General features: G+C 44.9%; 1 protein-coding gene across 1 annotated transcript in view; it reads right to left on the bottom strand.

Moving 5' to 3' along the window:
• Nucleotides 1-19,830: 19,830 nt before the first annotated feature.
• The window catches only part of LOC118401088 (serine/threonine-protein phosphatase 2A 56 kDa regulatory subunit delta isoform-like), a 633,889-nt gene continuing 631,421 nt past the window's right edge, over nucleotides 19,831-22,298 (bottom strand). The window contains exon 18 of the transcript XR_008077634.1: nucleotides 19,831-19,967. The gene's annotated coding sequence lies outside the window, so the exon portion shown is untranslated. The remainder of the gene's footprint in view (nucleotides 19,968-22,298) is intronic.

The raw sequence follows: 22,298 nt of genomic DNA, 5'->3' as shown, positions 1-22,298 counted from the left end.
TAAGCGAGTGGGCCATCACACACACACACACACACACACACACACACACACACACACACGCACACGCACACGCACACGCACAGGCACAGGCACAGGCACAGGCACAGGCACAGGCACAGGCACAGGCACAGGCACAGCACAGGCACAGGCACAGGCACAGGCACAGGCACAGGCACAGGCACAAACTCCTTCTTTCTATCTATTTCTCTCTTTTTAAAACAGCAGTCTTGAGTGACGTATATCTCTTTGAAGGCAAGGAGACTCCTGTGGCTCCAATAAAATAACCTTGTTTCCATTAGTGGAGCCAGAGAGAGAGAGACAGAGAAAGGAAAAAGTGTGTGAGAGAGATGTAATGATGATGTTGATGTTTGCAAACATGCAATCAGTCAGCCCTAATGAATGGTGAACTACATCCTAATCTTTAATCGACTGGCTAATTACAGAACATCATGCAAATTGTGTCATAATTACATCTTAATTGTACTATGATTGCATTTGCGTGATGGAGGGCAGGGAGGGCGTTGCTGATGGAAACACCAATCCGAGAAGAGATGAGGAGGGGCCAAGGGTCAGGGTATCCAATCTAAATGAAGGGCAGTGAACAATAGATCCAGTGTCTTTTCATGTTGTGTGCTTGCGCGTGTGTGTGCCGCTCCCTGCATCCCAAACCGTTGCTGATCAGACACTGGATCATCCTTCTGCTCCACAGAGGGCTGGACACAACACTCCTCCCATCTAGACACAACACTCCTCCCATCTGGAGTAGGCACTCCTCTGCTGCATACCGCTGGTACCCCTTCTGCTGATACACACAGAGAGAGATTCAGTAGTTACTTCATTAGTTATTTATGGATAAATGAGAGAAAGATATAAGAAGACAGAGAGAGAGAGAGAGAGAGAGAGAGAGAGAGAGAGAGAGAGAGAGAGAGAGAGAGAGAGAGAGAGATGAGAGAGAGAATGAGAGAGAGAAGAAAGAAAGAGCAAAAGAGAGGTGCATTCATGCACAAGCACATACACATTATACAGTTCATACACACAACCACAGACACACACACAGCATTATGACCAGACACATATTCATGCTAATTGTTTCTGTGACAAAGGCTAATTGCCTTCATTAATGCATGCCTCAATCACATATCTGCATAAAAACGGCCAGCTCTGGGAGGGGCTTTTAACCATCCAGTTCACACAACTTAAAGGGATAATTCAAGAATTTTTAAATGAAGCCCTTTATCTACTTCCCCAGAGACAAATTAACCTGTGGATACCATTTGTATGTCTCTGCGCGCATTTTAAAGAAAGGTGCAACTAGTGTTAGCACAATTGCTAACTAGGGCAATGACTGGAATTCTAGCATGCTAGTAGATGCCATAGACTGAGAGTCATTACGGTAGGTCTCGTGAACCTACCTCTAAATTCCTCCATACTGGATGCAGAGACATAGAAATGCTATCCATGTGTTAATTTGTCTCTCGGGAAGTATAAAGAGCTTCATTGCAAAAATCCAGAAGTATCCCTTTAAGCTTACAAAATGTAGCATTTTACTGAGTGATGGAGCCACAGGGCACCCTTAGAGTTGATTAAGTATTCAGATTTAGAATTCAAAGCCATGCCAATGACTCATGCAATAGAAGCATTGTTTCATTAGTTCATTGTGGAAAACGTGCTAATGCTATGTTGGAGTTAATTGAAATAATGTTGAAGAAAGTGTGTTTGCCTGAAGAGTGTCAGGAGTGAATGGCAGAAAATAGGTCCAGATTTGAAATCAGCCTTGTTTGCATAGCGATGATGAAAAGAATATCTCACCAATAAAAATGACCATAAGCCTGCTTTTCTATTTTCTGCCATTCACTCCTGACACTCTTCAGGCAAACACACTTTCTTCAACATTATTTCAACTCTTCAACCTTATTTAATTTTACTCCAACATAGCATTACCGCGTTTTCCATAATAAACCTAATGAACTACTGAAACAATGCTTCTATTGCTTGAGTCATTGGCATGGCTTTGAATTCTAAATCTGAATACTTAATCAACTCTAAGGGTGCCCTATTCAACTATTGCTGTAGACATACTATTCTATCCACGTATTCTTCAGATATACTATATATTCTATCCACATACTGTCCATAATGTCTATACATCCCATCCCACATACATACATATATATATATATACACAGTACCAGTCAAACGTTTGGACACACCTACTCATTCAAGGGTTTTTCTTTATTTTGACTATTTTCTACATAATAGAAGAATAACGAAGGCATCAAAACTATGAAATAACACATATGGAATCATGTAGTAAAAAAGTGTTAAACAAATCAAACTATATTTTATATTTGAGATTCTTCAAAGCAGCTGCCTTGATGACAGCTTTGCACACTCTTGGCATTCTCTCAACCAGCTTCATGAGGTAATCACCTGGAACGGATTTCAATTAACAGGTGTGCCTTGTTAAAGGTTCATTTGTGGAATTTCTTTCCTTCTTCATGCGTTTGAGCAAATCAGTTGTGTTGTGATAAGGTAGGGCTGGTATACAGAAGATAGCCCTATTTGGTAAAAGACCATGTCCATATTATGGCAAGAACAGCTCAAATAAGCAAAGAGAGGTGACTCTGCATCATTACTTTAAGACATGAATGGTAGAGAAAACTTGCTTAAATCATTGGAAAATTATATTAAAAACAATATTCTCTGTACATGTTCAACTTGGAAAATCAGGTAGAGATTGCCCATACTGGGCACAATTTTACACACAAAAGGGGCCCTGGCTATGCCTCCCACCCATGGGAGTGAAAGCTAAGCTCCGCCCCTGCAGACAGCAATTATCCCAGTGGAAATTATGATTACTCTCATTTGCATCTGATTACCCCCCCCCCCATACACAGCCCACCTCTACACACAGAAACTGCACAGCAACCCTATACAAACACAGAGGGAGCGCTATGCAGTGGGACAGAGTGCAGTTACACTGGCAGAAAGACTGTACATGGAGAAAAACAGTCATGCTGCGGAGGGACAGAGAGATGGTTATAGACAGCATCTCTGGATTCAGTAAATGGGAGAAGGTGACAGAAAGGTGTCCATTGCCACAGGTGTAAACGAAGCAAGCTCTGGGCCAAACTTTCAGCCCTGTGTTGTTTCTGAGCCAGACTCCTGCACATATCCCCTGATGATAGCGGTAGTCTGTCCTGCTCCTCTCTCCGTGATGTATCTGCACACTGTCAGCAAAATACTGCTGCCTATTTATGGCGAAGGCCCTTTCCAGCTGTGTGGTGGTCTCAAAGTCTCAAAGCAGGCCAGGGCAATTACGTTTCATCTCAGCCAAGGGTGGGCATTGCTGCTGATGGACTGTGACACAGAGTCATCGTGTGTGTGTGTGTGTGTGTGTGTGTGTGTGTGTGTGTGTGTGTGTGTGTGTGTGTGTGTGTGTGTGTGCGTGCGTGCGTGCGTGCGTGCGTGCGTGCGTGCGTGCGTGCGTGCGTGCGTGCGTGCGTGTGTGTGTGTGTGAGTGAGAGAGAGAGAGAGAGAAGGCATTTCTGTATCATGAGACCGAATGTGTGTGTCTATGTGTGTGAGAGTGTCTATGTTTGTGTGTGTGTAGCTGTGATGGCTACTCCATTCTCTCAATGTTGATTTCCTTCAGCACAGTGAACTCATTTCATTCCTGACCCCAGGAATGAGTATCAGCTCTGCAGTAGTTGATAAAAGTTCTGCAGTAGTTGATATCAGTGCTGCAGTAGTTGATAAAAGTTCTGCAGTAGTTGATATCAGTGCTGCAGTAGTTGATGTCAGTGCTGCAGTAGTTGATATCAGTGCTGCAGTAGTTGATGTCAGTGCTGCAGTAGTTGATATCAGTGCTGCAGTAGTTAATATAAGTTCTGCAGTAGTTGATATCAGCTCTGCAGTAGTTGATGTCAGTGCTGCAGTAGTTAATATAAGTTCTGCAGTAGTTGATATCAGCTCTGCAGTAGTTGATATCAGTGCTGCAGTAGTTAATATAAGTTCTGCAGTAGTTGATATCAGTGCTGCAGTAGTTGATATCAGTGCTGCAGTAGTTGATATCAGTGCTGCAGTAGTTGATATCAGCTCTGCAGTAGTTGATATCAGTGCTGCAGTAGTTGATATCAGTGCTGCAGTAGTTGATATCAGTGCTGCAGTAGTTGATATCAGTGCTGCAGTAGTTGATATCAGTGCTGCAGTAGTTAATATAAGTTCTGCAGTAGTTGATATCAGTGCTGCAGTAGTTGATATCAGTGCTGCAGTAGTTGATATCAGTGCTGCAGTAGTTGATATCAGCTCTGCAGTAGTTGATATCAGTGCTGCAGTAGTTAATATAAGTTCTGCAGTAGTTGATATCAGTGCTGCAGTAGTTGATATCAGTGCTGCAGTAGTTAATATAAGTTCTGCAGTAGTTGATATCAGTGCTGCAGTAGTTGATATCAGTTCTGCAGTAGTTGATATCAGTGCTGCAGTAGTTGATATCAGTGCTGCAGTAGTTGATATCAGTGCTGCAGTAGTTGATATCAGTGCTTCAGTAGTTGATATCAGTGCTGCAGTAGTTTATATCAGTGCTGCAGTAGTTTATATCAGTGCTGCAGTAGTTGATATCAGTGCTGCAGTAGTTGATATAAGTGCTGCAGTAGTTTATATCAGTGCTGCAGTAGTTGATATAAGTGCTGCAGTAGTTGATATCAGTGCTGCAGTAGTTGATATCAGTGCTGCAGTAGTTTATATCAGTGCTGCAGTAGTTTATATCAGTGCTGCAGTAGTTGATATCAGTGCTTCAGTAGTTGATATCAGTGCTGCAGTAGTTGATATCAGTGCTGCAGTAGTTTATATCAGTGCTGCAGTAGTTTATATCAGTGCTGCAGTAGTTGATATCAGTGCTGCAGTAGTTGATATAAGTGCTGCAGTAGTTTATATCAGTGCTGCAGTAGTTGATATCAGTGCTGCAGTAGTTGATATAAGTGCTGCAGTAGTTTATATCAGTGCTGCAGTAGTTGATATCAGTACTTCAGTAGTTGATATCAGTGCTTCAGTAGTTGATATCAGTGCTGCAGTAGTTGATTCTCTGGGACTCTCATCTCTGTGATCAGATGTATAGAATGGTTCGGACAGTGAGATGAATGCCTTGGCTTCTCTGTCCTGTCAAAAGCATAGAAAACCCCCCAGTCAACAACCTCATAGACAAGAAAAGCCCCTTGGCAAACAAGCAGCTCTTGTAAGCTCAGATTCCAGGCCAGATCCACACTAACCAAGGTGCTGCACTAAAAGGACTTCTAAAATTGGATTTAATTAGACTTACCCTAGCCCAGGTTTGGGGACCCTAGGACAGAGTATGTACTAGGCCCATAGGAAACCTGTGTACAATTACAGAGATCCTATTAGTCATAATACGGCATGTAAATTGTATCTGTCCAACCTTCAACTGTCCATGTTTCTCTCAAAGAAGCTGATCAGTGGAGCCTCCTGCACAGACACAGTTAGTTGTAGAAAGGGCCCTGTAGGCTCCAGCATGCTAATGTCGCTAATCTCTCTGGGGGTCTTCTACACCACATCTCTGCCGCCACTGTCTCACTGTGCTTATGCAAATCCACCCGACGAACGCTAATCACGTCTAGCCCGAGCTGGGAGGGAAGGTTCCGACGGGGGAGTGTGAAAAAGAGGAGGAAGAAAAGAAAAACAGACACTGACTTTTGTCTAAATGTAATTAAAAGATACAGATGGAGACAGCAACAGAGTGACATGATGTTGTCATGGTGATGTGTCAACAGAGGTGCAGCCCTTGGTAAACTTGCAGAGGTATCAATCGAGTGACAGAGGGGGGTAGGGAGAAAGAGATTGACAGACAACGTCAGACAGATAATAGGAGGAAGAGGGGAAGACAGAGAGAGAAAGGAAAATAAATAGAGTTGGGGTAGACGGACACAGAGACATGGCGAGGGATTCTCTCATGTGGCTTCGCTCAGAACAAAAGACATAAGAGTAACTAAAGATCGTGAGGTCACAGGTCAAATGAGGATTCGACACCCTGGATGTGTGTTTTGCCGTTTCGGTAGGTGGTCCACATCTCTGTGGAGTCCACTCTGCTGTTCAGCCGAAAGGACAACCAGTTAAGAAGGTGATCCGTTTCTCTCAGTGTCAAATCAATTCACTCAGCGCTTCCTTAATGACTGTTATTTAACCGTTGCGCTCAATAGTTTATTGATCCCTTCATAACAGTGTGAAAAATGGCCTTAAGACGTCCGTATTGAGTTTGTACGGCTAAAAGGAAAAGACGGGGTCAGAGGAGGTGGAGGAGCTGGAATGGTTGGTTATGATGATAACCAGTAAAGCATAAATGGTCATTTGTAATATAAAAGAATGACACTTTGGTAAGAGCAATAGTATCACTTGGCTCTGATGTAGTTCTGAGTAAAAGCCATTGTAACCAGTTGCAATGCATTGTATAATCTCAAAGTAAAAAAAACCCTGCCCACACATTCCGTCTAACCGAGGTCATGTCTACACTTGACACTAAAATCAAATCCAATTTTATTTGTCACGTGCGCCGAAGGCAACCGGTGTAAATGCTTACTTATAAGCCCTAAACCAACAACGCAGTTCAGGAAATAGAATTGATCAAATATTTATTAAATAAACTAAAGTAAAAAATAAACGAAAAAGTAACACAATAAAATTACATAAAAATAACGACGCTGTATACAGAGGGTAACGTTACCGAGTCAATGTGCGGGGGTACAGGTTCGTCGAGGTAATTTGTACATGTAGGAAGGGGTAAAGTTACTATGCATAGATAAACAGCAAGTAGCAGCAGTGTAAAAACAAAAGGGTGGGGGGGGGTCAATGTAAATAGTCTGGGTGGCCATTTGATTATTTAATAGTTCAGCAATCTTATAGCTTGGGGGTAGAAGCTGTTAAGGAGCCTTTTGGACCTAAACCTGGCACTCAGGTACCACAGAGAGAACAGTCTATGACTTGGGTGACTGGAGTTTTTGAAAATTTTTTGGGGCCTTCTGCTGACACCGCCTAATATATAGGTCCTGGATGGCAGGAAGTTTGGCTCCAGTGAGGTATTGGGCCACATGCACTACCCTCTGTAGCGCCTTACAGTCGGATGCCAAGCAGTTGCCATACGAGGCAGTGATGCAACCGGTCAAGATGCTCTCGATGGTGCAGCTGTAGAACTTTTTGGGGATCTGGGGACTCATGCAAAATCTTGTTGTCGTGCCCTCTTCACGACTATCTTGGTGTGTTTGGACCATGATAGTTTGATGGTGATGTGGACACTAAGGCTGGTCTACACGGCCTTGTAATCCGTCTGTCCCCACGGCCTTGTGTACGTTGACCTGTTTAAAGGTCTTGCTCACATCAGATACGGAGAACGTGATCACACAGTCATCCGGAGCAGCAGGTGCTCTCATGCATGCTTCAGTGTTGCTTGCCTCGAAGAAAACATAAAAGGCATTTAGCTCCTCTGGTCAGCTAGCATCACCGAGCAGCTCGTGGCTGGGTTTCCTTTTGTAGTCCGTAATCATTTTCAAGCCCTGCCACAACCGACGAGCCTGTGTAGTAGGATAAAATTGTAGCCCTGTATTGACCCTTTGCCTTTTTGATGGTTCGTCTGAGGGCATAGAGGGATTTCTTATAAGCGTCCGGATTAGTGTCCCATTCCTTGAAAGCAGCAGCTCTAGCCTTTAGCTCGGTGGGGATGTTGCCTGTAATCTATGGCTATATGGTTGGGGAAGTGAACGTACGGTCACTGTGGGGACTGAGGTGGTATACACCTCAATGCCATTGGATGAACCACAGAACATATTCCAGTCTGTGCTAGCAAAACAGCTCTGTAGAGTATCATCCGCATCATCTGACCACTTCCGTATTGAGCGAGTCACTAATACTTCCTGCTTTAGTTTTTGCTTGTAAGCGAGAATCAGGAGGATATAATTATGGTCAGGTTTGCCAAATGGAGGGTGAGGGAGAGCTTTGTATGTGTCTCTGTGTGTGAAGTAAAGGTGGTCTAGAGTTTTTTCCCCTCTGGTTGCACATGTGACATGCTGGTAAAAATGAGGTAAAACGGATTTAAGTTAACCTGCATTAAAGAGCATTTTCTTGTTTGCTTATGGCCTTATACAGCTCGTTGAGTGCGGTCTCAGTGCCAGCATCTGTTTGTGGTGGTAAATAGACGGCTACCATTAAAATAAGTTCAAAGGACATAGCATAATGTTTTAATTAGCTAGCTACCTTGCTTTGGGTGTCTATAGCTAGTGAAATTAGTTCTTCCCTAAAATGTTCACTTCTGTGTTTAGCAGTGACATTCTGTCCTATACAACAGGTAACAAATGTGAGAACTAATATTGTAGTTGCCTATATGCCATTTTCCCTTAGGCTACCCATCACAGCCCCCCTCTGGCCACAGAAGTGAAACCATGGCCAGGCAGACACCTTCCTCTCCATAGAGAACGCTTGAGTATGTAATTGTATTTCATTGTCAAGTTCATAGAATGTAGGCTATACATTGATCCATGAGAGACAGACAATGTGACTATTCACTAACTCCAGCATTGTGTCTGTTTCAGGAGTCACAGACAACAACAATTCAGCCTCACTGAAGTTTGTCCAGAAAAATGATGTGTACACATTCATTTGAGTAGCTTATTGTGAAGGTAGGCCTATGTCACTGTGAATAATATCATAACTCACACACGCCAAGAAAACTGTGAGAGGATTCTCTCTCTCCCCAAAAAATGCTAATCAGGTCACCATCCATGATTTGATTGTCCAACCCTGCTAAAATCCCTAAACCACCTAGGTGAAGTAGAGCAGAGTCAGGACACAACAAGGCTGGATAATCTTGGGTGGCTTGGCCCGGGTGTAGAGGTACAAAGTGGGTAGGATCCGACAGCAGTCTTGACTGTATACAGAGAGCGAATCCCTCCCTGAGTCTCAGTTCTCTGAGCTAAACTAAAAACAGCAAAATGGTAATGTATGGAATGGATCAATGGCCGACATAATGACTATTCAACAATCTACCTATGGGTTTCAAGTGTCTTACAGGACTGAGGACTCCCGGGCTGTGTGATGCAGACCAAGGACAGCGGCTGACAAAGCAACAATATTGTGGATGAAATATACTGAACAAAAAATATAAATGCAACATGTAAAGTGTTGTCCCCATGTTTCATGAGCTGAAATAAAAAATCCCAGAAATGTTCTATAGGCACAAAAAGCTTATTTCTCTAAAATGTTGTGCACAAATTTGACAAATAATAATATAAATTGAAACTACTAATACATTAGCCCAACTTCAAGAGGTGGATGAGCACACATCCCTGGGGGCCCCCGTGTTGAGGGTCAGCGTGGCGGACGTGTTGTTGCCTACTCTCACCACCTGGGGTCGGCCTATCAGGAAGTAAAGGATCCAGTTGCTAAGGAAGGTGTTCAGTCCCGAGCATGGTGACGAGCTTGGAGGGCACTATGGTGTTTAACGCTGAGCTGTAGTTGATGAACAGCATTCTCACATACGCATTCCTCTTGTCCAGGTGGGAGAGGGCAGTGTGGAGTTCAATTGAGATTACATCGTCTATAGATCTGTTGGGTCAGTTTGCAAACTGGAGTGGGTCTAGGTTGTCCGGGATGATGGAGGGATGTGTGCTTTTCAAAGTACTTCATGATTAGAGATGCTAGTGCTACAGGGTGGTAGTCATTGTGGCAGCTAGCCTAACATGCTGACCAGACCGGACACGTTGTGTGCGCGAGCATCGCAAAATAAATGTAGAAATCCATGTTATTCAATTATTGCACCCACACTGCTAGCGAGCGTCTGTGATGCCAAGGACTAAAATAGAAGTAATTCCTATTTCTGACGCAGATCGCTCTGAAAGTCCTGCCTCTCCCATCTCCTCATGGGTTTATAGAAGCAGGTACCCACGTGCTATCTCCTCATTGGTTATACCCATGTGGGTGATTGAAAGACAAACTTTGTTGCCGGTTGTCGTGGTAATACTATGAAAGTTTAGATGCCGATCACCATGTAAGTTCAAAGAAAAAAGCCTGGAAAAAGCCTGGAAGGAGGAGAGATGACTAGAAACGATTTGTTTGGCTATTTTATGTCTGGATTAATTGTGGGAGTAGAGGTCATTGTGCATTGCAGGTAAAATAACAACTCAATGTTTACATCCCAGGACAAATTATCTAGCAACAGCAAGCTAGCTAAATAGGACAAATTAGCTAGCAAGTGCAAGCTAACGAGCTAAATTGCCATACATGTTTAATGCTTTTCAACCTGTCTCCAAAGTAAATGTCATTGGTTCAGAGTTTGTTTTGACATTTTAACCTGCGTGTCGTGATCGCTTTTGGTGTAGGGGGACAAAATAAATGTATGCACGATAGCGCACGATGGCGCAGGCGGTTTGGGTTCCGTGTTAGAGTTACACCAGCAGCATACCACCCTGCATCCCTCTTCTGGCTTACCTCTGAAGTTAAGCAGGGTTGGTCCTGGTTGGTCCCTGGTTGGGGGACCAGATACTGGAAGGGGTGTTGGAAGGCCAGTAGAAGGCACTCTTTCCTCTGGTCTAAAAAAAATATCCCAATGCCCCAGTGTGGTTATTGGAACATTGGTGACCTGACTCTCTGACTCACTTATTGTAAGAGTAGGGTTGTTAATCCTGGTGTCCTAGCTAAATCGGGCCACTTCTTTTTCTTTTTTTAACCTTTATTTAACCAGGCAAGTCAGTTAAGAATAAATTCTTATTTTCAATGACAGCCTAGGAACAGTGGGTTAACTGCCTGTTCAGGGGCAGAACGACAGATTTGTACCTTGTCAGCTCGGGGATTTGAACTTGCAACCACTAGGCTACCCTGCCGCCCCACCTAATCATCCCTAGCTTCCAATTGGCTCATTCCTTCCTCTCCCTTGTAACAATTCCCTAGGTTGTTGCTGTAAATGAGAATGTGTTCTCAGTCAACTTTCCTGGGAAAATGAGGGTTAAATTAAAAAAATTGGGGACAGGAATGATGGTGGTCAGCTTGAGATTATAGACTAGGACAAGGAGAGGTTGAACATGTCTGTGCATGCATGGAGAAGAGTGGTCTTAATGCTAAACTCTGTATTCATCCTAGATCATTCAATTCTGTTGCAGAAGAGAGTGGACGGTCCTCTGCCTTGTCTTAGCTAGCTGTTCTACGTAAGTTAGCGATTAGCAACGTGACCCCGGCTTTTTGGTCTGTACAATTCGTGAAGTGTGGGCTGTGCCAGAGACCGTATGGGCCGTGCACCCGGAGGAAGGTGGAGATGTGCACGTCCGATTAATCAATATTCATAAGGAGCCATACGTCGGTGTTCGGAAGGGTGGAACTAAACCAGCATTTCCACACTAGGACATGTAATAAATGTCTCATGGAATGTAGGCCTACATTGAACACCACACATTGGCTGCTAATGTAGGCTGAATGATTGTACAGCTATTTTCTTGTTAAAATGTTATGAGATGCATTTTCTCCAATGTTTTTGCACATAAATACTAGTGAATACTGTAGTATTTAATGTAGTATTTTTGCAGTAAGACTAGTATACTGTTGTATTTACTGTAGTGTTTTTGTTTTATTATCTTTTAGTATTTACTGTAATACTGTATACTGTATTTACTAATCGGGTTTTTGTTTTATTATCTTTTAGTATTTACTGTAATACTGTATACTGTATTTACTAATCGGGTTTTTGTTTTATTATCTTTTGTTTAATTCTCTTTTTTAAATTGTATTTTGTTAGGGCTTTGTCCTTGAGGAAACCTACTGAACAAATACTAAAAGAGCAAATTGTCCATAACCTGTAAGTAAGTGTAATGTTGACGCAGGGAGTCAGGAAGCAGGGGACTGATGATGAGACGCAGGTGGGAGTAAAGATGGGTTGCCAGGACCGGTGGTAAGTAGACCGGCAACGTCGAGCGCCAGAGAGGGAATCTATCCACAACCACCAAAATGGGGGTGAAATCAATGGACAGATGAGGCGTATGGCCGCTACCTCCATGGGTTCAGGCTCTCAGAGCGGTCTCAACGAAGGAGAGAGAGAGGCGATGGGGGTGCCGACGCTCCCGAAGAAGATTATCCAAACGGATGGCCATCGCAATGACTTTGTCATCTCGGCACGCCAACCATCTGGACCTCTTCGCACAATACTCTTCTGAATAGGGTGCAGAGCACTGGCTCGTTCAATCCTCTGGATGCTGCCACTGTCTAAAAGGTGAGTGTATACTCCACCGTGGTCTGGCCATCCGTAGTAGGCTCTCTGCCCCCTCTCTGCCCTCTGGTTGATGGTCAAACCTTGGACCTCTCGTGGTGGGGGCTCCCATCTGATGAAGTGAAATAGAGTGAGCACCAGAGTAGGAAGCCAAGGTATTTGGATGGAGACCCGTCAACATTGTCCGGGAGGGACAAAGGGACATTGCTTACTTGGGCGGTCAGTTGGATGGGCTGAGGTGCTGGGTCAACTTGTGGTAGAGAATCCTCCGCTTGTTGAAGGTGACACCCCTCGGGTAATGTCAAGACGTTGAAGAATGCAGAGGACCTCATCCACAGCCAATACCACCTGATAACTGATAACAAAAGAGTGCTATATAAAGGTGTCATGACTTTGCCCTGTTGGGTGAGGGTCATATACCCCCCCCCCCCATTCCTCCTGACAGAGCTGGTGTAACTGAGTCAGGTTTGTAGGCCTCCATGCTCGCACACACATTATCAGTTCTGCCAACATATTTTCTATAGGATTGAGGTCAGGGCTTTGTGATGGCCACTCCAATACCTTGACTTTGTTGTCCTTAAGCCATTTTCCACAACTTTGGAAGTATGTTTGAGGTCATTGTCCATTTGGAAGACCCAATTGCGACCAAGCTTTAACTTCCTGACTATTGTCTTGAGATGTTGCTTCAATATATCCACATAATTTCCTGCCTCATGATGCCATCTATTTTGTGAAGTGGACCAGTCCCCTCCTGCAGCAAAGCACACCCACAACATCATGCTGCCACCCCCGTGCTTCACGGTTGGGATGGTGTTCTTCGGCTTGCAAGCTTCCCCTTTTTCCTCCAAACATAACATCGGCCATTACGGCCAAACAGTTCTATTTTTGTTTCATCAGACCAGTGGACATTTCTCCAAGAAGTACAAACTTTGTCCCCATGTGCAGTTGCAAACCATAGTCTGGCTTTTTATATCGGTTTATGTCCTAGTTGAAGTGTACCTATGATGAAAATTACAGGCCTCTCTCATCTTTTTAAGTGGGAGAACTTGCACAATTGTGGCTGACTAAATACCTTTTTGCCCCACTGTATAACCACCATTGAGCTGTAGGCCTAAGAGCACATCCTGTTGAGTCTTAATACTGTAACTTACTTAGGCCTATATGTCAATAACCAATTTATTGATGTGATTGCGTTATGTTATAGGTCAGGCCCTATTGGTCATGTGCATGCGATGCATACATGTGTCACGTAAAGAAAGTAAGGATTGAGGGAATCGGGAATGTTTTTCCTAAACAAATGAGAGATTTCAGTAACAGAACTTTTTTATCAGAAATGGCTGTAATTATGTTGAAACTTCAGCAACACGGACAGCACAATAATCACTTGGATGTTCTGTGGTGGTTGCTGCAGCTGGGAGGAGAGAGAGGCAACGGGTGCTAGTCACACAGTCACTCACTGTCTTTTTTTAACACAGCGGCACAATCAAATCAATTGCTAATCGGACTCTCTCTAATCATTTGTGTGTCTTAATTATTTAATCAAACAGTGTGCTTAAAGCATCAGACATGCTCAGTTCTTATAGTTGATTTGATTAAAACACATAGGATGCGTCTATATATGGAAACGTAAACATTTAAAAATGTCGACCAAGCGATTGGTCAAGAGAACAGACGACTCTTGGTCGACCAAGATTTTTCTTTAGTTGGTGACAGCCCTATTCTAGACATACTGTGAGGGTTCAAGATTGTGACCAGCCGGAGGAAGACGACACTACAGCACCCTCCTCAGGAGATAGGTACTCAGTGTAAAACCAATTAGTACACACCTGGGCCCACTGATTGGCTTGGTGTCTCCCTCTATATAGGTGTGCCAGGAGATGAGCTCGATGTGGAATGGGAGCAGACGTGTGGACGTTCTTACCCAAGAGAAAGCGGCGTCAGCTGATGCACCGTGGCTCTATGTTAAACAAGGCAGGCTATAGCTAGAGGGAAGTGTTCCCCCCTGGGAATGTGATGTCTAAAGACAATGGGAGCTGTTTGTTGCTTTGTGTTCCCTTTTTGGCCACGGCCTTTTGGTCAGCTGCTTAGTTTGTATAGTTTGGACGCTACTTTTTACTGGAATTATTTTGCCGGGCGAAAGAACCGGTTTAGTGACATTACAAAAGAAAAGGAACAACAACCACTGCCTCCGGTCTGTTCATTTCATGCCTCCTGCCTGTGTTAGGGCATTTCGGACTAGCTGATTTTGGACTTTTTACTTCCGGCGCCGACAGAGATGGCCGCCTCGCTTCGCGTTCCTAGGAAACTATGCAGTTTTTTGTTTTTTTTACGTGTTATTTCTTACATTAGTACCCCAGGTCATCTTAGGTTTCATTACATACAGTCGAGAAGAACTACTGAATATAAGATCAGCGTCAACTCACCATCAGTACGACCAAGAATATGTTTTTCGCGACGCGGATCCTGTGTTCTGCCTTTCAAACAGGACAACGGAATGGATCCCATGCAGCGACCCAAAAAACGACTCCGAAAAAGAGGGAAACGAGGCGGTCTTCTGGTCAGACTCCGGAGACGGGCACATCGTGCACCACTCCCTAGCATTCTTCTCGCCAAGGTGCGTTCTGAGCCCTCTCCTGTACTCCCTGTTCACCCACGACTGCGTGGCCACGCACGGCTCCAACTCAATCATCAAGTTTGCGGACGACACAACAGTGGTAGGCTTGATTACCAACAACGACAAGACGGCCTACAGGGAGGAGGTGAGGGCCCTCGGAGTGTGGTGTCAGGAAAATAACCTCACACTCAATGTCAACAAACCTAAGGAGATGATTAGGGACTTCAGGAAACAGCAGAGGGAACACCCCCCTATCCACATCGATGGAACAGTAGTGGAGAGGGTAGCAAGTATTACGTTCCTCGGCATACACATCACAGACAAACTGAATTGGTCCACTCACACAGACAGCATCGTGAACAAGGCGCAGCAGCGCCTCTTCAACCTCAGGAGGCTGAAGAAATTCGGCTTGTCACCAAAAGCACTCACAAACTTCTACAAATGCACAATCGAGAGCATCCTGGCTGTATCACCGCCTGGTACGGCAACTGCTCCGCCATCAACCGTAAGGCTCTCCAGAGGGTAGTGAGGACTGCACAACGCATCGCCGGGGGTAAACTACCTGCCCTCAAGGACACCTACACCACCCGATGTTACAGGAAGGCCATAAAGATCATCAAGGACATCAACCACCCGAGCCACTGCCTGTTCACCCCTCTATCATCCAGAAGGCGAGGTCAGTACAGGTGCATCAAAGCTGGGACCGAGAGACTGAAAAACAGCTTCTATCTCAAGGCCATCAGACTGTTAAACAGCCACCACTAACATTGAGTGGCTGCTGCCAACACACTGACACTGACACGGACTCAACTCCAGCCACTTTAATAATGGGAATTGATGGGAAATTATGTAAATATATCACTAGCCACTTTAAACAATGCTACCTTATATAATGTTACTTACCCTACATTATTCATCTCATATGCATACGTATATACTGTACTCTATATCATCGACTGCATCCTTATGTAATACATGTATCACTAGCCACTTTAACTATGCCACTTTGTTTACATACTCATCTCATATTGTGGCAAACCTCTTCAAGGTTAGGAGCGTTTGTCACAAACTAAGTGGTAAGTGGCTCCCAGGTTTCCCAGGCGATGTCTAAGATTCCCCGGGGATGCCTCCCATATACCAGCTCAAAGGGAGAAAAGCCCAGCGAGGCTTGAGGAACCTCTCTAATGGCAAACATCAGATACGACAACATGCAATCCCAGTTTTTCCCATCCTTTTCGATTACCTTCCTGAGCATTGACTTCAGGGTTCGGTTGAATCTCTCAACCAGCCCGTCCGTCTGAGGATGGTAAACCGATGTCCTCAACTGTTTCACCTGCCACAGTTTACAAAGGTCCGCCATAATGCGGGACATAAAGGGGGTCCCCTGGTCGGTAAGGATCTCCTTTGGAACCCCTACCCTGGTGAACAAGAGCACTAATTCCTTTGCGATATTTTTGGAAGTCATCGTCCGAAGGGGAATGGCTTCTGGGTAGCGAGTGGCATAATCTACAATGACCCGCATGTATTGGTGCCCTCTGGTGGATTTGGGTAGTGGGCCCACTAAATCCATCGCTATCCTCTCAAATGGCGTTTCTCTATTATGGGGAGTGGCACTAACGGGCTTCTAAAAGCTGGTCGAGGAGCTGTTAACTGGCACTCCGGGCACTCTCCACAATGCCGAGCCACTTCAGCTTGAATTCCTGGCCAGTAAAACCTCCTTACAATCCGGTCTCGGGTTTTATCGATACCAAGGTGTCCACCCAGAATGTGCCCATGAGCTAGATCCAGTACTGTCCTCCGGTACCGAGTGGGAACCAACAACTGTTCCACCACATCAACCCCTATTTTCGAGACTGTGCACCAAACCCTTTTTCATGATGAAGTGGGGGAAACTATTAGGCATCATCCCACCATTTCTGGGAGTACCATCTACGACCTGCACATCTGCTCTGGCTTGTTGCAGGGTTGGATCCTGGTTTTGGGCCGTCCCAAAATTAGTCAAGGACTCTGCCAGGTCTGCTGGTTCTAGATCGTCGTCCTCTGGATTCAGATCGACCCCAGCCCCACTAGTACCGGGCTGTTCGTTATCAGCGAGGTTTGCCACTTCATCCTCCTCCTCCCCTACTAGCACCTGTGATGTTGTCCCCTGGGAGACCTCTTTTCTTGGCTTTGGTTGAAGGCCCCATGCTTCTTCCTGCTTGGTCAGGGTTGTTGGCTTCTCAAATATGCCATTCTTGTGGCCTAACTTCGCAAAGTTAGGAAAATCTCTACCCAATATTACATCATATGGCATCTTTGGAACCACGCCGACCTCATAATCCAGCAGACCGTCCTCTGTTTGTATGCTCACTAAGGCCGTGGGGTACAGACGGGTATCCCCATGAATGCATGTAACACTGATATCCTGTCTTGTATCCAGTTTATGAGTCGGCACTAGGCCTGCAACGACCAGGGTTAGCTTACTGCCGGGAATCCAGCAGTGCTTCAACCTCTTTCCCTTCGACCTTCACCCTGCACATATGTTTGTTTCTTGATCTTTCAAGTACAGTGGTTACAACAGGACATGCATACCGTAAATCATCTTCATTTTCACCAAGGTTACATTGCATTGGCTCTTCTTTAATAGGGCAGTAGGGTGCAATATGTCCTGGTTGATTACAATTGTAACAGATAATAGAGGTTCGGGGGGGAGACCCCCTCGACACCCAGTCCCGGTTTCTGTTTTTTTCCTTAGTGTCTCGGCCCCACGCTGCTCTCTTCCCCCTCTATATGTTGGGACAGCCTTACCCTGTCCGCTGGTTCGCCCATGCCTGGGGAACGGGAATCTTTCCTCCTGTGCCTGCTCAGCTGTTCTTGCCGTACAATACCGTTCAACCAGGCCCACGAGATGGTCGGCGGAAAGTACCTCGTTCTGGCCAACCCATCGTCTCACTTCTTGGGGTAGACCTCGCTGAAACTGGTTGAGTACGATGGTCTCGACAATCTCGGCGGATGACCGGGTCTCTGGTCGCAACCATTTCCTTGCCAGGTGAATCAAGTCGAACATCTGTGTTCGTGGGGGTTGTGCCGGTCGGTATGACCACTGGTGGAAGCGGTGTGCCCTCACGGTATCAGTCACTCCCAGTCTAGTCAGGATCTCCCCCTTTAGTTTATCGTAATCCTGTGCATCTTTCAACTCCAGGTCGAAATACGCTTTTTGAGCGTCCCCTGCCAGGTATGGTGCCAGAAGCTCTGCCCATTCTTCTTTCGGCCACTTCTCCCTCTCTGCCGTCCTTTCGAAGGTGGTAAGATATGCTTCCACATCATCCTGCGCTGTCATTTTTTGAAGAAAATGATTGGCCCTCCTCTGGGTATTTGCAGCTGGTAATTGAGCCCCAATTTGGTCCGCTAGCCTCTTTAGGCCTTCTCTTAACTCCTGGGTGTTTCTCTCTTGCTCTTCTGTGAGCAGCTGGTTGGTGCGGTGCTGGATCTGTAACGTGTCCTGATACATTCGCATTGCATCCTGATTAACTATTTGTTGAGCTCTAGTTGCCTCTTGTTGGGCGGCCGCCGCTTGTAACAGGGCCTGTATGGCTCCCTCCATACTCATTTTCCTGAAAAACTGTCCTAACCAAACAAAGCCAAAACAAAAAAAAACCTGACTCCCCTTTGGAGTGCGAACTGAACATTTATTTATTTTTTCCTTCTACCTAACCAGTGGTATGTTAGTCTATGCCCGTATCCTCCACCACGTGTGGCAAACCTCTTCAAGGTTAGGAGTGTTTGTCACAAACTAAGTGGTAAACTGTCACCAAATCACCCAAGAATGAGAGTTCTTTCGAACAGGACAGTACCTGTGTGTTTGTTTCTCCGTCCTGGTCCACCCAGGCCGTAGGCGAGGTCACGGATAGCAGGGTTCGGTACACGAATCGGGTTCTCGGTAGGTCCAGGTCCAAACGCCAACAGGTAAGTCCAAAACAATCCAGCTCATACACGGTAAATCCAGCCAATCTCTATAGTCTCTTTCTCCACTCCTTCCAGCACTCTCTCTTCCTCTTCCTGGTTTTTCTTGACCCTTTATCTGTGAGTCGGCTCCACCTTCTGAGGGTTCCCCTTACTTCTGGGTGGCGGTCGGCCATTTTGTGATCTGTAGTTCTGACAGGGGTGGCCATTTTAGTGATCGGGCAGAGCCTGTTTATTAGTTCTGCTCTCACATATCTGCCACTTATCACTCGACCCCCTTCTTTGCCACAATATGTATATACTGTACTCGATACCATCTACTGTATCTTGCCTATGCTGCTCTGTACCATCACTCATTCATATATCCTTATGTGCATATTCTTTATCCCCTTACACTGTGTATAAGACAGTAGTTTTGTAATTGTTAGTTACATTACTTGTTGGTTATTACTGCATTGTCGGAACTAGAAGCACATGCATTTCGCTACACTCGCATTAACATCTGCTAACCATGTGTATAAAATTTGATTTGATGATTTGATTTGATATGTTATGTGACCATTGATCATGGTAATCTCCTCTTATGCACTCTGGACATGCATTGGTAGTACCCAACTCGCAATGACCATCAGATTGCTAATGGCCTGGTACTCAGGGCTCTGTTGTCCCTCTAACCACTCTGACATCAATGCAATTGAAAATCATGTCCAACACTCATCAAAACAGTATTGTCTTTTTTTAAACTCACCTCACTGTGATTGATCACAAACTGAGTGGAAAACATGGTTGTGGTGGATGTTTCGAAGCCTGACGCAACAAAATGGACAGTGCGTTCTATGATGAATGATTCAAAACACCCATATGCTTTTTACGCTGTTTCAGCGTTGGATGCATAACGCTTATGCATAGGCATATACAGAGTGCACAAAGCATTAAGAACACCTTCCTAATATTGAGTTACCCCCCTTTTTGCTCTCAGAACATCCTCAGCCTTTCTAATCGACCTGGCCGGGGTATCCTGGAAGGATATTGATCTCATCCCGTCAGTAGAGGATGCCTGGATATTTTTTTTTAAATGCCTTCCTAACCATCTTAAATAAACATGCCCCATTCAAGAAATGTAGAACCAGGAACAGATATAGCCCTTGGTTCTCCCCAGACCTGACTGCCCTTAATCAACACAAAAACATCCTATGGCGTTCTGCATTAGCATCAAACAGCCCCCGTGATATGCAGCTGTTCAGGGAAGCTAGAAACCATTATACACAGGCAGTTAGAAAAGCCAAGGCTAGCTTTTTCAAGCAGAAATTTGCTTCCTGCAACACTAACTCAAAAAAGTTCTGGGACACTGTAAAGTCCATGGAGAATAAGAACACCTCCTCCCAGCTGCCCACTGCACTGAAGATAGGAAACACTGTCACCACTGATAAATCCACCATAATTGAGAATTTCGATAAGCATTTTTCTACGGCTGGCCATGCTTTCCACCTGGCTACTCCTACCCCGGTCAACAGCACTGCACCCCCAACAGCAACTCGCCCAAGCCTTCCCCATTTCTCCTTCTCCCAAATCCGTTCAGCTGATGTTCTGAAAGAGCTGCAAAATCTGGACCCCTACAAATCAGCCGGGCTAGACAATCTGGACCCTTTCTTTCTAAAATGATCTTCCGAAATTGTTGCCACCCCTATTACAAGCCTGTTCAACCTCTCTTTCGTGTCGTCTGAGATTCCCAAAGATTGGAAAGCAGCTGCGGTCATCCCCCTCCTCAGCCACGCTCAAGGTCCTAAATGATATCTTAACCGCCATCGATAAGAAACATTACTGTGCAGCCGTATTCATTGATCTGGCCAAGGCTTTTGACTCTGTCAATCACCACATCCTCATCGGCAGACTCGACAGCCTTGGTTTCTCAAATGATTGCCTCGCCTGGTTCACCAACTACTTCTCTGATAGTGTTCAGTGTGTCAAATCGGAGGGTCTGCTGTCCGGACTTCTGGCAGTCTCTATGGGGGTGCCACAGGGTTCAATTCTTGGACCGACTCTCTTCTCTGTATACATCAATGAGGTCGCTCTTGCTGCTGGTGAGTCTCTGATCCACCTCTACGCAGACGACACCATTCTGTATACTTCTGGCCCTTCTTTGGACACTGTGTTAACAACCCTCCAGGCAAGCATCAATGCCATACAACTCTCCTTCCGTGGCCTCCAATTGCTCTAAAATACAAGTAAAACTAAATGCATGCTCTTCAACCGATCGCTACCTGCACCTACCCGCCTGTCCAACATCACTACTCTGGACGGCTCTGACTTAGAATACGTGGACAACTACAAATACTTAGGTGTCTGGTTAGACTGTAAACTCTCCTTCCAGACCCATATCAAACATCTTCAATCCAAAGTTAAATCTAGAATTGGCTTCCTATTTCGCAACAAAGCATCCTTCACTCATGCTGCCAAACATACCCTTGTAAAACTGACCATCCTACCAATCCTCGACTTTGGCGATGTCATTTACAAAATAGCCTCCAATACCCTACTCAACAAATTGGATGCAGTCTATCACAGTGCAATCCGTTTTGTCACCAAAGCCCCATATACTATCCACCATTGCGACCTGTACGCTCTCATTGGCTGGCCCAGGCTTCATACTCGTCGCCAAACCCACTGGCTCCATGTCATCTACAAGACCCTGCTAGGTAAAGTCCCCCCTTATCTCAGCTCGCTGGTCACCATAGCATCTCCCACCTGTAGCACACGCTCCGGCAGGTATATCTCTCTAGTCACCCCCAAAAACAATTATTTCTTTGGCCGCCTCTCCTTCCAGTTCTCTGCTGCCAATGATTGGAACGAACTACAAAAATCTCTGAAACTGGAAACACTTATCTCCCTCACTAGCTTTAAGCACCAACTGTCAGAGCAGCTTACAGATTACTGCACCTGTACATAGCCCACCTATAATTTAGCCCAAACAACTACCTCTTTCCCAACTGTATTTAATTAATTTATTTAATTTGCTCCTTTGCACCCCATTATTTTTATTTCTACTTTGCACATTCTTCCATTGCAAAACTACCATTCCAGTGTTTTACTTGCTATATTGTATTCACTTTGCCACCATGGCCTTTTTTGCCTTTACCTCCCTTCTCACCTCATTTGCTCACATTGTATATAGACTTGTTTATACTGTATTATTGACTGTATGTTTGTTTTACTCCATGTGTAACTCTGTGTCGTTGTATCTGTCGAACTGCTTTGCTTTATCTTGGCCAGGTCGCAATTGTAAATGAGAACTTGTTCTCAACTTGCCTACCTGGTTAAATAAAGGTGAAATAAATAAATAAAATAAAAAATTTGTCAGGCATGGACTTTACAAGGTATTGAAAGTGCTCCACAGTGATGCTGGCCAATGTTGACTCCAATGCTTCCCACAATTGTGTCAAGTTGACTGGATGTCCTTTAGGTGGTGGACCCTTCTTGACACACATGGGAAAC

Source organism: Oncorhynchus keta, chromosome 2 (genome assembly GCF_023373465.1).
Source record: "Oncorhynchus keta strain PuntledgeMale-10-30-2019 chromosome 2, Oket_V2, whole genome shotgun sequence".
In the NCBI taxonomy this organism is placed as follows: domain Eukaryota; kingdom Metazoa; phylum Chordata; class Actinopteri; order Salmoniformes; family Salmonidae; genus Oncorhynchus; species Oncorhynchus keta.
This window is presented reverse-complemented; position numbering and strand designations above follow the sequence as displayed.